The 12,899-nt window shown below is 42.5% G+C and overlaps 1 protein-coding gene across 10 annotated transcripts in view; it reads left to right on the forward strand.

Annotated features, from left to right (window-relative positions):
* AFF2 (ALF transcription elongation factor 2) overlaps window positions 1–12,899 on the forward strand; it is a 584,792-nt gene that overhangs the window by 489,101 nt on the left and 82,792 nt on the right. The gene's annotated exons all lie outside the window — the stretch shown is intronic.

Genomic DNA, 12,899 nt, shown 5'->3' on the forward strand with positions numbered 1-12,899 from the left:
AATAACGACATTAGAAATGACCACCTGATTTTATATTTTTCTATAAAAAGTGGATTAAATCTCAGCTAGCTTTATGTAGTTTGAATGAGCCTCAACGCCTCTTACAATGGAAAGACAACTATGGGAACTCAAAAATATGAAACTCTTTTACTGTATGCACTTTAATTTGTCTCAAGGACGTAATTAATGACCAAAGATAGTGATTAAACTTAGCAGCTAACGAAAAGAGCATAGTGAGGCTCGTAGAAATTCCATGACTTCATATATGCTTTTTAGCAAATATCAGTTTTCTGTCACTGAAATCAAATCTGTTTAGCTTGAGGATTGTTCCCTGCCTCCCATGCCTTCCATCTAGAAGAACAATGCGTGATTTTATGGGATTATGAAACTGAAGATAACTGAAAAGCTAGTACCTCTCCCAAGGAAAGCATTCTGCATGGTTGGATGCACTTCTACGGAAATGTGTTAAGGCTTTCTCTTCTCTCTCTACGTTGTAAGGGGTGCCAAGACAAGGAAGCCAAGACCCGCCCACAGGGGGATTAAAGTTTAGTTGTGGAGAGAAGGTTCAGATACACAGATGCTTCCAGTTCCAGATAAATGCCAACCCAAGTGTGATACAGAATAATTAACAAATGTTAGAATCAGGCCCTAAATCCCCACAAATCCTGCTGGTTCCAACAAGCTTTGGGTAATGTGGCTTTACACTGCTACTGTTGAGCTCTGATATCTGTGCTTTTCATCTATCCCAGATTTTGCCAGAAAGTTCTTCGTAGGCTGAATATCAGCAAACAACCTAGCCAAGATCTACCCAATAAGTAAATGCATATAACAAGACACTTGCACACACATCAAAATCTAACCATTTCGTAAATAAGAGTGATTAAAAAGTAGATCCACATATTAGATCAAATTATTTTAATGATTTGCTTTGAAGAACAGCTGTCTATTTGCATCCATCCCCTCCTGAATTAAATGAAGGGAGGAATTGCATCATCTCTAAGGCCCCACACAGCTCTAACCCTGTCTAATCTATGACTCCTTATCTGCTAACCTGTAGCTTCCTGTCAGTGAACAGCCATAGGAACAAATTTGAGAATATCCAGTTGTTTCATCCCAAATTTTAAAGAAACTATTTTTTTTCATAATGTTACAATGTTATCTTCTCCATGTTTAGACAAAACTGAAAAAATAATTTGAACTTTTTCATGAACTTATCAAGAGTCAGTGCCTAGCACACAGTAGCCATTAATTTTTTTAAATGAATGAATTCAAGAAAAATTGAAGGTAACTTCAGCTTTTAGGATAGCATTTCCATAGTGTGTTGCATGCGCATTTGTCCATAGAATTGTTAATAAGTTAGCAGTTGGGGTGTTCGTAATGGGTACTCCATAGCAGAATTCTGGCTGCTGGCTTGAGCCTGGGTGAGCCCCAGGCCCCTCTCCGTTGCTTTCCAAGAATGCAGATTACAAGAAGCATAGTCTGCAGTAGTGAGGAGCACAGGCGCTATTATCTGGGTTCAAATCCCAGCTCTGCCACTTCCCCACTGGGTAGCCTTGGGCACACTACTTCATCTCTGTCTGCCTCCCTTGCCTCATCTGTAAAATGGGGATAATGATAGAAATTAAATGGATTAATATATGTAAGCACTTGGAATAGTTAGCCAAATAAAAGTTTGCTGTCATGTTCGACCCTGTAATGGAAAACCTGTTAGCTTGGATTCACTGGCAAGAGCTGCGGACCTGGGGTCAGAAGACCTAGATTTGAAATCTGGCCAGCTTTGTGGCCTTGGGAAATTCTCTTAAATTTTCCCAGCCTTGGGTTCCTTATTTCTAAAATGGAACAATACCTCCCCTGACCGCTGCGAGGATTAAAAGAAAATTAAATGAGATTCTATATGCTTGAAAATGCCTGCCATATGGTAAGTGCTGGGTCAACATCTGCCGAGTCTGCTGCATCCAGGTCCTTAGAGCAATTGCCACAAAATTGAGCCACATTCACCTGGCCTGGTAATTTTGGTATTTTCCTAGCCTTGGCTTGAAGCTGTACTCTTTCTACATATATTATACATTAGGTATCGGGTAGGTCCAGAGGAGGGGAAGCATCGAGGCTGTTCTGAAGTTCCATTTTAGTTTTAAGCTTGCTAAGTCATAAAGGCCAGCGCCAGTTCTCCTTACCAAAAGGGGCCCACTAGGCACTGCATCCCACGCCTGGCTCCATGCCAGCGAGCCGGGCTTTTTACCCATTTAAAGTTTGACAGGTTGGGACCGTTTAGGCCACAAGACCTCTAATTATTTGCTTTACTGGATAAAACTGCGTCGCATGGGGGTTCTGCGAGAGCGCCAGCTATCCTGAGAGAAACTTTGGAGGGAACTAGCTTGTAGTTTGATTAGTCTTTCGCCCCTATACCCAGGACGGACAACTGATTTGCACGTCAGGACCGCTATGGACCTCCACCAGAGTTTCCTCTGGCTTCGCCCTGCTCAGGCGTAGTTCACCATCTTTTGGGTCCTAAGTGAAGAAATTCAATAAAGTGCGGGTAAACGGCGGGAGTAACTATGACTCTCTTAAGGTAGTCAAATGCCTTGTCATCTAATTAGTGACGCGTATGAATGGATGAAGGAGATTCCCACTGTTACTACCTACTATCCAGCAAAACCACAGCCAAGGGAACAGGCTTGACGGAATCAGTGGGGAAAGAACACCCTGTTGAGCTTGACGCTAGTCTGGCACAGTGAAGAGACATGAGGGGTGTAGAATAAGTGGGAGGACCCCGGCACCCCTTCGTCCCCGCAAGGGGGCGGGGCGGGGTCCGCAGGCCTTGTGGGGCACCGGTGAAATACCATTTTTTGGAAACCCTGGTGGCCTAGTGGTTAAGTGCGAATCCACCAGGCGCTCCTTGGAAACTCTGTGGGGCAGTTCTACTCTGTCCTACAGGATCACTATGAGTCGGAATCGACTGGACGGCAACAGGTTAACAGGTATGTCATAAAAGAAAACAACAAGGTATGTGTTGGTGTCTTTTTTCAAAAAGCAGCCTAGCCACATCAAAGCCTGGCAATTCTATTTTCTCAATCTCTCCTGAGATGAGTAGGGTGCATGAGTGGGAACATTCTTCCACTCTGCATCACACTGGTTGCATGAGCTCCCTCCTACAAATGTTGGCAGACTGATGGTTTAATTCAGGAGGGAGACCCACAAGTCATATCATCTTTCCTATGGAAGGCAGAGTGAGAAGTCATTAAAGTTCAGACAAGCCGCTCTTGTTGAGAATCTGTGGAGAATCAGTCTCCTTGCAGAGCTGAGATGGAAGTAGCCATGAGTGCCATGGTTTCTACATGAAGACATAGTGTATGGAGAACACAGAATGGAATTTATAGCTCATAATTATGGAGAATATGCAGTAGAGTCAGTTTTCCTGTCCACAGTAACCTGTTCCCTCCCACATCAGAGCCTTGCCAAATTGTGATGATCTCCTTGCCATTTTCCCAGTGATTGAACCTTGTGCACCACTTCAATCCATATTCGCTGATTTTTGTTGGTCAAATGGAAGTTTATTGGTGGGTCTCTTTGGGTGGTCTCTTCGAACAAATGCCTCAGTGTCACATGGCAGCCTAGTTCACGCATTCTTCCTCGATGCCCTGCTTCCCAGAGATTTTAAGATCCTCCAACCCTGAGACCTAAGGCCTCACTTTCTCTAGTGATTGCGTTTGAGTTTCTTTATGAATTCTACTCATCAGTTTACCTTTCAGTCCTCCTTGAATAATGTTAGGATTTTTGTAATGGTATGCCTGGGACTTCCACTTTTCAATTTATCCAGAGAACTAATAGATTCTGGAAGGAAGAAAAATTGGGACCTTGAGCATGGACATTTATTAATAACTACTAATGCTTTGGCTAGAGAATTCTTTAGAGGGAGGGAGTGTGACAGAGGCAGGAAATATATCTTGGCAGAAACCAGACCAATAAGTTTCACAATTTTCCTATTTAAACAAATAACACAGTTACCACAAATCATTGTACCCTTTCTAATTTCTTCTCTCCCCTTTTATCTTGTTTTCTCTTTCCTTTGTTCTCTATGCCTGCCTCCCTCTCTTTTTCCTGGTTCCTCACAGTCTCTCTTCTCCTTTCTCTGTGCTTACATTCTCATGCCCATCTCATCAGGGCTGAAACACAGCCTCCTTCTCATTAGACTGTTGTCTGTAGAATGAAAACAAAGACAACAGGAGGCTGGACTGGAAGTAAAGGGTCTCCAACAAGTCTATTCCTGTAGGTTATTCTTTTGAGCACTAAATAACAATTTCATTGCAGTCAAAGAGATACTTTACATTCCAGTAGCAGCCAAATGTCAACTTCTCTCATGGAAGGCCATGAAAAAACCTGATAATTAAAGCACTGCCAAACTCCCAACTTTAATAGCCTCAACAATTGATGTCATACTGTTATACCTATTCGCTATTGAATTATACTTCATTCGAACTGAACAATATTGGGGAAGGAATTACTAAGTTGACCAAACTGTCATTTTTCAGATAGTATTTCCATGTGCTGAGTTTATGAAATGAATGCAAAGATGATTAGGGATTTTCCTTGTATTCCTGAACATACAAATGCTATCCAACATTTCCTCAATGAAAGCTGTGGCTCTGTTTTTCATAAGTTTCCCATTCTGTTCATATATGACACAGTATCTTAAATATAAACCTATCATCAGGTTTAGCAAATCAATACCGTAAGAGTGTGAAATGGTCCCCAGAACTCTCCACAAGGGCATTTCACAGTAAAAAGCAATTGAAAAAGAAGCTGCAATGGAATATCTTATGAGATAGCCATTTAGATCACAAAGGGGCCATAAAAGTCACAAGCAGTTTGTGTGAAGCAAGGTTCATAATATAACCATACAGGACTTGCAGGGAAGAAAGAGGAAAATTGCAAACCAATTTGTGGTTATAGCTTTTTCTGTCACTTCTATTGGGATTTAAAACTTGTAAAAAGTAGAAACTTATGCCAGCTTACATTATTTAGAGAGGCTGTGATAACTATAATCATGCCAACCAAACAAACACCAATTATTTGAAGTCAATAAAGTTTTTATTAACTTCAAAGCAATTAGTGCTTTCTGGGTTCATCCAGCCACAGACCAGGAAGGTGTCACCCAACACTATTTGTCAGCAACAAATTTGGGAGTCATCCCAAGATCTTTCATTTACACCTTTCAAAATATTCTTGCAAATGAAAGATGAGTAGTTTTCAAATAGAGTAGATGAATGCCAGAGTAGATGACCTGCTTCAGAGTGCCCACAAAGCCTCCAAGATGGCACCAGGAGCCATGCCTTCCTTGGTATTTCATGCAATCAGACAACCTGCCCCATTCATCGTTTCAGGCTCTGAAGACCCAGCAGTAATAAGTGGTGCCTATTTTTTTTTTTATACTGAGGGCCAGAAACCCTGGTGGCCTAGTGGTTAAGTGCTACAGCTGCTAACCAAAGGGTCGGCAATTCGAATCCACCAGGTGCTCCTTGAAAACTCTATAGGGCAGTTCTACCCTGTCCTATAGGGTCGCTATGAATCGGAATCAACTCGACGGCACTGGGTTTGGTATACTGAGGGCCACCACCTGTCTGTCAGTTTGTCATACTATGGTAGCTTCTGTATTGCTGTGATGTGGAAGCTATGCCAACGTTATTTCAAAAACCAGGAGGATCACCCATGATGGACAGGTTTAAGTGGAGCTTCGACACCAAGACAGACTAAGAAGAAAGGCCTAGTTATCTTAAAAAAAAAAAAATTTTTTTTTTCTAGTTCCTAAAATTAGTCAGTGAAAACCCTGTGAATCACAACAGAACATTGACTCACTTCCTTTGGACAAATCATAAGGCGGGATCACTTGCTGGAGAAGAACATCATGTTTTATGAAATAGAGGGCCAGCAAGCATGAGAAAGACCCTTGGTGAGATGGATTGGCACAGTGGCCAAAACAATAGACTCGAACATGCCAGTGATATGAGGCAGGACAGGACGATGTTTTGTTACGTTGTACATAAAGTCACCATGAGTTGGAGTCAACTCAAAGGAAGCTATCTATCATCTATCTATCTATCCATCCATCCTGAGGGCCTGCTGGGCACCACACATTCTATATGCATCATCTCTAATCAGTTCAACAAGTCTGCCAGGCCTGATTCCCTCTTTTCACAGATAAGGAAACTGAGGCTCAGAAAGGTTCATTAGCAGTAGTTGAGATTGGAAACTAGGGTTGTTTGGTTCCTCCATTTCGGCTCTTGCCATGACACCAGGGTCCTCCTCCACTTGATGAGTCAGTTGATGGCCAGAAACACATACCACATTCATTTTTCTACTTGGGTCAACCTTGACATTACCAAATTGAGATTTAATCTTTATGTTCTCCCAGACTGGAGACAGGATCTGACAGATCTCCTGGCTATGTGCAATTCTTCATTTCTTGTACTAGCTGTAAATTAATCTCTCCAAACAGTCAGAAAACTAATTAAGTTACAATTGCAAGTCTTTTAGCATGAATCTTTATGATTCACTGTTGATTACAAGCTAATGCACAGCCAGTCTACCCAGGTCTTTTATTCCATTGCAGCAATAAAAGCAGTTTCTGGTTTCCCTTCAGTTAACATTTCTCTTTAAAGAGCAGCACCCCATTAATGAAGATATATGAAATGAAATTCCATCTCTGCTGTACTCAATCTAACTTCTTCAAACAAATGAAAAGTAATACTGCCTCTTTTAATATCATTAGAAAACCTGACATCTCATAATTATCTTTAGGTTGTAGCATAGCTGAGGCAAGAGTCCTAGTATTTTCACACCACTGGTGAGTCCCTGAAGTACTTTCTTCAAACGGCAAAACAGATTCCCTTGGGTGCCCTTGTCATCCGTGGTGGTTGGCCACCAAGGGCCTTCGCCTGAAGTAGCTTTCCTGAGACCACAGACAAAAAGTTCTGTTTCTGTGTTTTACAAAAATCCTGCCTGAAGGGTGCTCTCTGCAGATGGTTCACTAGCCTTAGCTGAGCTGGAGACCAGCCCAGAACCTGGGACCCAAGGTGTGTTGAGCCCCATCTCTCATTTACAAAACTAAAGATGAAACCCAGATTTTTAGACAGTCCAAAAGAGTTCAGGAAGTCCCCAGGGCTCACAGCCAACTTCTGTTAGACCCTACAAAATGTGCCATGCCCAAGTGCATGGAAGTTGGTGGACATCTACCTGGAACACTCAAGTTGTGTCCTTGAATTACCTAGTTTCCTCCATGGATAAAGTTTTTTCATTGGTAAAATTGATATCCTTTCACCATACTCATTCAATCTGTACGTGGAGCAAATAATCTGAGAAGCTGGACTATATGAAGAAGAATGTGGCATCAGGAGTAGAGGAAGAGTCATTGACAACCTTCCATATATAGATGATACAACCTTGCTTGCTGAAAGCAAAGAGGGCCCGAAGCACTTACTGATGAAGATCAAAGACTACAGCCTTCAGAATGGATTACACCTCATCATAAAAACAACAAAATTCCTCACAACTGGACCAATAAGCAACATCATGATAAACAGAGAAAAGATTGAGGTTGTAAAGAATTTCATTTTACTTGGATCCATAATCAACACCCATGGAAACAGCAGTCAAGAAATCAAAAGATGCGTTCCATTGGGCAAATCTATTGCTGAAAACCTCTTTAAAGTTTTAAAAAGCAAAGATGTCACTTTGAGGACCAAAGTGTCCCTAACCCAAGCCGTGGTATTTTCAGTCACCTCATATGCGTGCAAAACCTGGACACTGAATAAAACCGAAAAAGAATTGATGCCTTTGAATTATGGTGTTGAGGAAGACTATTGAACATTCCATGGACTGCCAAAAAAAGGAGTAACTCTGTCTTGGAAGAAGTACAGCCAGGGTGCTCCTTGGAATCAAGGATGGCCAGAGTATGCCTCACATACTTTGGACACGTTATCAGGAGGGACTAGTCCCTAGGAGAAGGATATCATGCTTGGTAAGTAGAGGCTCAGCAGTAAAGAGGAAGGTCTTCATTGAGATGGGTTGACACGGTGGCTGTGACAGTGGGCTCAAACATAGCAATGATCATGAGGATGGCGAAGGACTGGGCACTGTTTCATTGTGTTGTACATGGGGTTCCCATGCGTTGGAACTGACTTGACAGCACCTAACAACAACAACAAGGATAATAATTTTGCAGTAGTTCCCCCGCAGGGTTGCCTGAAGGAACAAAAGAGATAATGCTCTTCATCAAAATTATGTGTAAATTATAAGAAGCTCTAAACAAATATGAAATTATTTTCACCATCCATTGGCCAAAGGGGGGACTCACACATCAAGCCCCAATACGCCCTGGTCTGCAGTAGACATTAGAGAGCATCCTACGAATCTGGAAACCTTCCACCCTGAACCTCATCAGCTTCCCTCAGCGAAGGAGTTGCTGTTGTTCTTAGCTGCCGTGGAGTCAGCCCCCCAACTTATGGACATCCCATGTACAGTAGACCAAAACGCTGCCCAGCCCTGTGCCATCCCCGTGATCAGTTGTGGACGGGGTCATTGTGATCCACAGGCTTTCACTGGCTGATTTTAAGAGGTAGATTTCCAGGCCTTTCTTTCTAACCCATCTTAGTCTGGAAGCTCCAAAGAAACCCGTTCAGCATCATAGCAACACACAAGACTCCAGTGACAGACAGGCGGTTGTTGTGCAAGAGGCGCATTGGCTGGGAACGCAAGAATTCTACCATTGAACTGCCAACGCCCACTCGGCAAAGGAATGACAAAAGCAAAAGTGGAAGCCCTGTTGGGGGCTGGAGTTGTGTGGGGCATGTGCCATTTCTATGCCAGATTGGAACTACTCGGCAGCTAGCAAGAGTGTTCTGTGCCCCCAAGCCAGCCTGGGCTGTTGTGACCTATATGGGGTCCAGTGTCCTGGCTTTCCCTCCCCAGCCTGGAAACCAGTGCTTGCTTCAAATAGCCAGGGCCAGTTAGTAGCGGTGCCTTGCTCGCAAGTCACCACGTCTCCAAGTGCTCTGTCCTACACCTCCATTTACCACTGGCATTTGAACCTTCCAATTGAACTGGTCCCAAGTCAAGTACATATGCCACAAAGAAAGCAAGGGCTCCTTTGTGGAACTGAAAAAACGCCCATCATCTCGCTAATCAGTTACCTGCAGCTGATGGGAGTTTAAATGACACAGGGCTCCCGGTCCCATGGCCGTGAAGGCAGGGCTATTTCAGCAGCCTGCTGCTGGCCGACTTCAGATAGGGAGTCTTGGGATGAGTGATATTTTTGCAAGCTGCAGATGCCTCTGAATAATGGCAATTCATTTCATCAGACTGCATCCATTTTACAAGTGGTTGTGCTAAGATGGGCATTTAAGAATTTGCATGCAAGCCATGTTTGTGATTTGCATTCTCAACACTGAGCGATTTCACAATATCTGCCTATTGCCTCGCATTGATATTTGAAATAATATCCCTGCTTCTTAGAGTAAAAAAAAAAAAAAAGTGAAGGTTATAATAGCCATTACACCCCATTTATCAGAGTAGGGCAGTTATAAGTAGTATTTCTCCAATTAATGGGTAACCTTGGTCATTATATAAACACAAATCACACCAAGCCAGCGTCTCCCAATTTGCACGTCTTGTGCCATTTTTATCATCTATAATGACTGATGTTGTTAAAAATAAATTTACTTGTCAGAAAGACAAAGGCAAATTATCTTTTTTTTTCCTCCCTTGCAAGTGTTAATAAGGTAAAAGCTGCAGTGCCCATTTTTTTCCTGCTCCAAGGACTGTATCACACTTGGAGTAGAGATGGGGTTCTCTTTCTGAAAATGTACTCCGAAGTCCTGTCAAATGTCCGCTAGGTGCTAGTGCTACAACAGGCAACAAAAAAGATCAAAAGCCGTGCCCCAGTGGAGTTGATATTCTATTTGGTGGAGACAGAAAATAGACAACACAAATACATACATGATGAAATGTATTGGAAGGTGATTAGTGTTACAGGGAGAATAAAGCAGGGCAGAGTGCTAGAGAGGGGTAGGGGCGTCGATGCAGTTTTAAATAGGGTAGGCAGCAAAGGCCTCACTGAGAGCTGGCATTTGGACAAAGACCTAAAGGAAGTGAGCCATGTAGAGATCTAGGGGAAGGCATTCCAACAAGCCAAACAGCATGTGCAAAGGCCCTGAGAAAGGAGTGTATCTGGTGTGCCCTAGAAACAATAAAGAACGTAGCCTATCTGCAGCAGAGGTGAGAGTGTTGGGAGAGGAGGACAGCACTTTCCCTGGGAATCAGATTGTACAAGAACTGGTAGACCATTGTAAGGACTTTGGCTTTTACTCAGAGTGAGTCAGGAGCCACTGGAGGGTTGCGAGCAGAGAAGGGATACAATCTGACTTATGTCATGAAAGGATGACACTATGACTCTGCTATACATAAGGTCACCATGAGTCAGAGCTGACTTGATGGCAACCAACAACAATAAATGGCTATTGAGAAAAGACTATGAGGAGGCAAGGGTAGAAGCAGGGAGAACAGGAAGGAGGCTATTGCCATAACCCAGGTGAGAAGGAGGGTGGTGAGGAGTGGTTGGTTTTAGGATATATTTTGAAGGGAGAGCAGATAAGATTTGCCAGTGAGTTGACTTAATGGGGGTATGAAAGAAATAGAGAAGTAAGAACGAGTCCAAGATTTTCAGCCTGAGCACTTGGAAAGATGCTATTAATTGCATGATTTGTTATAATTAGTTTTAACAAGTAGTGTGATAACAATGAGTCTGTATGGAATTATTTGAATAATTTTTTTTTCTAATACATGGACTGGGAGAGTGTTAGCTGCTTGTTGTCTTCCTTACACCAGCGTTGAAAGGAAGATGTCCAAAATACCTAGGGTCACTTCTCCCCACACTGACCGAAGCTCCCCCTCCCCACCCTGCCCTTCCCTCCTGGCCGTTCCTTTGATGTGCCTCCATAAATCCAGGCTGCATTTACATGCCTCAAACCAGTGGCTCTCAAACTCAGACATACACCAGAATCACCTATGGAGCTGCTAAAAATATAGATGTCAGGTCATTGTCCCAGATCTCTGGAATCAGACTCTCGGCTTTAAGCATAGACACACATACACACCCATGCACACCAAGTCCTTAGTGTGATATTTTTAGATCATTGGATCAGTCAAATATTTAGTTCGTGGCTGATCACTAGCCAGCTTTCAAAATAAAATAGCTGGTTGTTTTTATGGAAAAAGATCTTCTGTACTCATCAGCTCTGGTCCACCACCAATGCAAAATGGCCACAGCCAACTTACCAAGATGAGGGTTTAGGAGATTGATTGACTCACTTGTGTAACCCTGAGTTCACTGAGCATATTGCTGATTTACCTCAGTTTCCTAATCTGACAATTTAGTAAATCCCCAAGGCCCTCTACTGCCATATGATTCCATGGGTATTTATGAAGCCATAAACCTAAAACAATGGTGATGGATATTTTATTTAAATTATGTCTCGAAATTAATTAATCCCAAGCCAATTCGAGGAGCTCTGGTGGTGCAGTGATTAAGAGCTTGGCTGCTAACCAAGAGGTCGGCAGTTCGAATCCACCAGATGTCCCTTGGAAACTCTATGGGGCAGTTCTACGCTGTCCTATAGGGTCACTATGAGTCGGAATGGACTCAACAGCGACGGGTTACAGTTTGGTAAGTCAATTCAACATAGCATAGGAGTAAAAGATCACAGCCTTTTAGGGAAGTTGCTTAATCCATTTAAACCTCAGTTTCCTCTCCTATAAAATGAAGATAATAACATTATGTGTACCATAGGGCTGTTGTGTGGATTAAGTGATATTTCATCAAAAGTTGTTAGCACGAAATAATAATAATAATTTTTAAAAGTGGTTAGCATAATATCTGACGTACAACATGAACCTAATAAACAGTAGCTGTCATCATCACCGTCATTATCGCTGTTAGCTGAAGAATAATTAGTAAATGTACATTTCCAATCGTCATTGTGGAAGGTTGCAAATAATTTTATGAAGACATATTTATAAAGATTTTAGGACTTGTTCTCCAATGCATCAGCCTGAAAATAAACATATGGATGAATGTCATGGATTGAATTGTGTCCCCCCAAAATGTGTGTCAACTTGGTTAGGCCATGATTCCCAGTATTGTGTGGTTATCCTCCATTTTGTGATTGTAATTTTATGTTGAAGAGGATTAGGGTAGAATTGTAACACCCTTGCTCAGGTCACATCCTTGATCCAATGTAAGGGGGTTTCCCTGGGGCATGGCCTGCACCACCTTTTATCTTCTCAAACAGGAGATAAAAGGAAAAGGAAGCAAGCAGAGAGTTGGGAACCTCATATTACCAAGAAAGAAGCACCAGGAGCAGGGCGAATCCTTTGGACCCAGGGTTACTGCACGGACAAGCTCCTAGTCCAGGGGAAGATTGATGACAAGGGCCTTCCCCCAGAGCCGACAGAGAGAGAAAGGCTTCCCCTGGAGCTGACACCCTGAATTTGGACTTGTAGCCTACTAGATTGTGAGAGAATAAATTTCTGTTTGTTAAAGCCATCCTCTTGTGGTATTTCTGTTATAGCAGCACTAGATGACTGAGACAATGGGCTATTGTTGGGGCTGGAAGAGATAAGAACTTTTCCAAGCAGGTTTAGGCAAAACTAATACACAGACAAACGAAACATAATTGGATGATTTCTTCCTAGCTGTGTACTGACTGTGAGACCTTGGGCAAGTCACAGCCCACATTAAAACAAAAAAAAGAACTTGATAAATGAAATACTAATAGTAGTGCCATTAGTACTTATAATGCGGATGCTAATGGTGGTAAGAGAATCATGTTGGATAAAAGAAGATTTAT

Source organism: Loxodonta africana, chromosome X, assembly GCF_030014295.1.
Source record: "Loxodonta africana isolate mLoxAfr1 chromosome X, mLoxAfr1.hap2, whole genome shotgun sequence".
Taxonomy (NCBI): Eukaryota; Metazoa; Chordata; class Mammalia; order Proboscidea; family Elephantidae; genus Loxodonta; species Loxodonta africana.